Genomic DNA, 6000 nt, shown 5'->3' with positions numbered 1-6000 from the left:
TATCAGGAATGTATGTACAACAGGTTCCCGTTTTTTCCTATGATTTTACAAAACACCTCCTTTCCCAGCTAGCACCATGTCTAAGGCCATCAGGTCCTGGAATGTCATGTAGGAAGTGGGGGATAACTGGTCAGCAATTCCCTGGAGGGCATCTTTAGAGTAATTTACAAATCTCTGTTGGTTATAATATGTGTAGTGTCAGGTCACCTAGAGGCTGGGTGACAGATGCACACCGTTGGGATCAGGAGTGCACCGCAAGGTAGTGGACCCTACGGCTGACTGCTGCGGATTGAACCCTGGGGGGTTCGGGAAGCAGGTCTACTGAATCACTGACACAGATCCCACTGGGAGCTAGAGCATAGATTCCCCAGGGCGCGGAGTCTAAGAGCCAGCAGGTGTTCACCAGAGCCTCTAGTGGTGAGGATGGACTGCGCTGCAGTCTGGCTCCAGGTCGCGGCCCCCAGGGTCTCACAGCTCACGCTCACGGTAGACTACAGGAGAAGAGGAAGGAGGCAGCTGGCTGGAACATCAGGGTCACAGGCAAACAGGGATGGTCGGGAACAGGCCAAAGTCGGTAACAGAAATCAGATGTAGGAAACATAGCAAGTACACACAGAGGCTAACACACAGTGGTTGATCAGCACTGCTGGCTTGCAGTGCACAGGTTAATATAGGGTTCCCTGATAGGGCCTGGGGTGGGGCCATGCTTATAGGAGAGGTTACAAAAGCAATCAGGTGAGGGTCAGCTGGTCTCTAGAGATGAACACATGGAGACAGGTATGCTGATTGACAAACTCTATTGCATAACCATGACATGTAGTTAATCCAATCTACATTCTTGCTGACAGTTGTTATGGGGATCAAAGACTCAAAACCAGCTTTTACCTGATCCCTGGCTTTAAACTCATCAGGGACCCCCCTTGTTACCCCTATGACATGTATGTATAAATGAGGATCAAAGCTTCCGGAGAGAGCTGCTCGCTTCCTCCTCTGACTGTGTGCTGGGTCAGTGTATGTATCAGGGGTATCTTTGGTTAGGATATGGGGCTTTCTATTTTCATCTTCCTTTTTTTTTTTTTTTAATGCACTCTGTGGTCGCCCAGTCTGGCCCTGTGTTCCAACCCACTGGCCCCCACAGAAACCACAACTCTGTCCCCAGTAACGGTCTGTGTGGCATACATATATGTCCTTACCGTCAGGGATATCACTGTACCAATGGCATCACCATGAAGGGTCAAACGGACAAGGTACTATGTCACAGTAATCTAAGGTAAAGGTGGTCACATGTGTACCTGAAGAGTTACACTAAAACGTAATTATGTTATCATTTTTGTGATGGCCACCTCCCGGGCCCCTCCCCCCTAGATCAAACAGAAAAAGGATATGCAGCACCCGAAAACACGCTCTCCTGCAGTGATAAGCGTGCATTCAGGTGTTCTTCCTGGCCAACTTGACTGAGGTGGCTGTGGTCAGCAAAACTTGGAATGGACCATCATAACTTGGCTCAAGTATCTCCAGACAGTAGTTGGTGTGTTCCTGTATCTAATTCAGGATCTGGAATGGAAGAAAACACCTGGACATGCATTCAGGTTAATTCTCGTGATAAAATGGTTACATAATTAGTCAACACATCAGACTGTAACTGTAACTGTTGTGGAAAGTAACAACCAAGTCTGGGAGCTGAACCAAACAAAATTTCATAAGGGGATAGGGCATGTTTCCCCTGGGGGTGTGTCTGACACTGAACAGGGCAATGGGCTAACTGTCTGGCCAACTCATGTTAGTCTCTTGGGCCATCTTCAACATCCTGTTTTTAGTGTCCCATTCATCCTTTCTACCTTCCCGCTACTTTGAGGGTGGTATGGGATGTGTAGTGCCAACTGAACCCCCAGTGCTGCCCAAATCTCTTTAGTAAGGGTTGTTGTTAAGGCTGGTCCCTGATCTCTCAATATCACCTCTGGGACCCCAAATCTACATACTATCTTACTTAGTAGTTTCTTAGCTGTGGGTCCTGGCAGTCGTGACCACTTCCACTAGGGCGTATTCGAATCTGCCACTTCTTGGCACTTGAGAATGATCAATTTGCATCCTCTGGAATGGGGTATAGGGCTTTTGCCAGGTGCTTCTTCTGTGCTTCTTCTGTGCATCCTGGGTTACATTTGGTGCAGATAATGCATGATCTGCAGAAGTTGTCGGTCAGTGGAGTAACTCTTGGTGCAACACTTGTTGATAAGAGAGTTCATAAAAGTCTTTGTCAAGTGGGCAGCTCCATGTGTCCATTGCACCACGGCTGGGTACATACTCCTGGGTAGACAAGGCTTCTTGTTGCACTCGAATAGTCCATTTCTGAGAGTTCCTCCTCTCCGTTTCCAGCTTTCCTTCTTATCCGGACTTGCTGTTTCCTGTAGTTCTTTTAGATAAACTCTGTCCACTGGGAAAGTCTGTAAGGTAAGCACGGGGTGGTCTTCTTCTACCACCCTGCTGTCCACTTCCCGTGGACCACCAGCTGTCTGTTTGGCAGCTGAATTGGCTAGATGATTGCCTCGAGCTTCCTTTGAGTTCATTTTGTCGTGTGCTTTACTCAGAACAGTCACTTGGGTTGGGAGAAGCAAGGCATCAATTTTTCACAGGTGTTCCTGCAGCCGTCAGGAATCCTCTGTCCTAGATAACACCATAATCATGGGCAATGCTGAAAGCATATCTTGAGTCCATATGAATGTTGGCTCTTTTTCCCTCTGCCCATTTACATGCTGTAGTAAGTGCTTACAGCTCTGCCTCTTGTGTAGACATCACCGGTGGTAAGGCTTCAGCTTGCAGAACGGTGTTTTCAGTGGTGACCGCGTGTCCTGTGTGGTCATGGGGTGACAAGTCAAGACTCTACTCCTCCTCCTCCTTTCCCCCCTCGAGAAGTGGAAGAAGGGTGGTAGGGTTCAGTGTTTGACAACTTAATAGAGTAATGCTGTCCAGTAGGAGGGAACACAGGAGTCTCAAGTGTCTGGTAGTGGAAAAGTGTTTCGGCTGGATCTTGGTTGAATATGGCAACAACGTCATGGGGAGCAAGCAGAACGAGGCAGTGTCCGAAGACCAAGTTCAAAGTTTTGTCAAGCAAGGCTTGTATAGCAAATCCAGCTCGCAGACACAATAGGCCTCCTCTTGCTACCGCATCCAGCCGACGGGAATAATATCCTACGGGGCGTAGGCTGATGCCGTGTGATTGGGTGAGTACACCTGCAGCATGTCCCAGACGTTCGGATACAAAGAGCTTGAGCGTTTTGTCGTAGTCTGGGAGCCCTAGCGCCGGGGGTGGCGCACTTAAAGGCTTCAAACTTTAGATATTTCTTCAGGAGACATCTGGAAGGGTCTGATTGCAGAGCATCAGTAGGAAGGCTTCTGGAATCCATGCTCTGCACTAGGAAATTAGTCCAAGGAAAATGACAGGTGTTGAGCACCACTGCAATTTGGGCTTTGAGGCTCTGCAGCCCTGGTTGGCAAGATAGCACAACAGGCTTTCTGAGGTGACTTCAACAGGGGGTAAGTCAGCTGCACAAAGGAGAAGGTCATCAACATGTTGGAAGAGAATCACTTCCGGCTGTTCCTCTTGTCATGTGTCAAGGATGATAGCCATAGTTTTTGCAGACTGGCTTGGAAAGTTCTGTACCCCTTGTGGCACAACTGTTTAGGTATGTTTCCGTTTCTTTCCGTGGATGAATGCAAAAAGGTACCAGCAGGAGGGGTGAGGGTGGACACTGAAGAAAACGTTTGTAAGGTCCACCTCTGTGAGGTATTTTGCAGTCAAAGGCATCCACAGCAGGTACCTGGTTCTCTTTTTAGGATTCTCTTCTTGGGGTTATTGTGGTTTCCGGGGCAATGATGCGCCCTCTTTTAGCTTGACTGAAACTGGTGGCACCTTTAAGTGACCGTTGTCTTCCGGTCCTGTGGACCATAGGCACGCAGGGATTCTGTCAAGTACTTCCTGCAGTATTGAACTTGAAGTTTTTTCTTCATTAAGTGTCATCAGGAGAGGCAGAGAACACAAGGCAGATGAGTCTTCTAAAGACAGGGGAGTATGTAACTTCATCCCCCCTTCAGGCGTGTCCTGATTGAGGCCTGTAGTCTGGACAACACATCAGCTCCTAGTAGATTCAAGGGACATGTAGAGGACACCACAAATCTGGCAAGCAAATCAGGAAATGTCCCCACTTGGAGTGGCTCTACAAATGGACTGGAGCGGAGCACCCCATCCACTCCCACGCAGGAAACGTGTGTGTCTCTTTTCATAGTGGGAGAAACTCAGATCATCAAAGGCCTGTACGAGTTTAGTATGATACTTCTTCAGACTCCCCTTTATCTTGGGTAATATCTTGGATTGTGGTCTTCTGATCCGTCAACTTCTCCTTTGCCCAGTCGTGGAGTTGTGCACAGAACTCCACGCCTGAGGTGTAGGAAGTGGCACTTGTCAGGCTGGCATCATTGAAGGCCGTCTGCATGACTGGCCAAAAGACATATCCTGCTTTGATTTGGCATAGGCTGATCAAGTCTCTCCAGGCAGCTGAGTAAGTTTCTTGTATCTGCACTATCCTGTTGTAGAAGGGAATTGGCTGCTTCTCTGGGTCAGGCAGACTTGTCACTAAGGCCGCTGCTTGTGATAGAGTAAAAGCGACATACATCACTGGTGCCCCTTCTGGTAACCAAGACTGTTGTTGGGGCGGGGGCTGGCAAGAAGCACTGTTCCTTACGGTTGCCAGCATGTGTTTGAGATCCTCTCGGAACTGAGAGTCTGGAGCCGGATTGGGGGTTAAATCAGTGGGTGACCTTGCTGCCTGCTGTTGGGCTTCCCACTCAGATGCTTCTTCATCATTAACATATCCGGCCTGGGAATGTGATGCTCCCGTATTGGGGAAGACAGGTGTGTGGTATGAACCGTCTTGGTTTAAAACAGGGAGGGCTGGGTACAGGTTGTTTAAGCTTACTGGGTGTACCAAGATGGCCGCCGGGCTGAGTTGTCACAGTGGGTTGTGCTTGGGTGGTGAGAAAGGAGTGGTTGTTAGACGGAGGGCAGTGCTGTCCCTCCCCTCCTTTGTTTCAAGTTCCAACATATCATCAGCTCTGTGATACACATACATAATACAATCGCCATCTTTCTTAACTTCCTTTATCCAATTTTCTTTATCACACAGGATTTTTCTCCCTGTTTCTTCAGCAACATAACTTTCGCCACTTCTTTCAACTTTAACTATTTCAACATCTTCTTCTTTGCAATATCACTTTCTTTACAATATCACTTTCTGTTTCTCGGCTAACGGCTTGAGAGGGGAATACATACAACCAAGGAGTTAATATTTTTCTCAGCGTTCTTATCAGCAAATTCCTTCGGTGGGGGCACATAAGACTAATGTACGGTTAATCTCAGAACAAGAACAAACACATCAGGGGTAGTGAGGAGCAACGGCCCGCGACCCAACAGATCCGCCGGGCAGCCCCCCCTCCCCAACCCCTCTCGTGTATAGCAAACAGTAAATCACAAATACACTCACGACAGGACATTACACCTGCCACTCTTCGAACTGCAAAATTTCAGCAGGCTAAGATAACCACAAGGGCAGACCACCCTGCAAAAATAAACCCGTTTATAGACGTTTTTTCTACAGCTCTACACCAAGAGGCCGACAACTCTTCTTGGGGTGAGACTTCTGTAACACTTTCAGACTGCAAAGCCAGCAGCTGAGATAACCCTCAAAGGTTCATCGAACCCAGAGTAACCCGTCTATAAACGTTTGCCACAAGGGAAACAATCTTATCCCAGAGGCCGAAAGCTCATCTGGAGATGAGACCACACATTCACACATGTAGCACTTTTAGACTGCTGAGTTTCGTAGCCCAAAGAATGGCAGACAGTGAACAAAAAATACAGTCAGCAGAAACCCATTGGCAGGTTCGTTAATACAACCTCAGGCGAGGAGTTACCTGCCTCTGAGACAGTCTCAGCATACCGACAGAATC

The sequence above is a fragment of the Aquarana catesbeiana genome, linkage group LG05 (assembly GCF_042186555.1).
Source record: "Aquarana catesbeiana isolate 2022-GZ linkage group LG05, ASM4218655v1, whole genome shotgun sequence".
Classification (NCBI taxonomy): domain Eukaryota; kingdom Metazoa; phylum Chordata; class Amphibia; order Anura; family Ranidae; genus Aquarana; species Aquarana catesbeiana.
The sequence above is the reverse complement of the archived record's forward strand: the minus strand, read 5'-3'. Positions refer to the sequence as shown.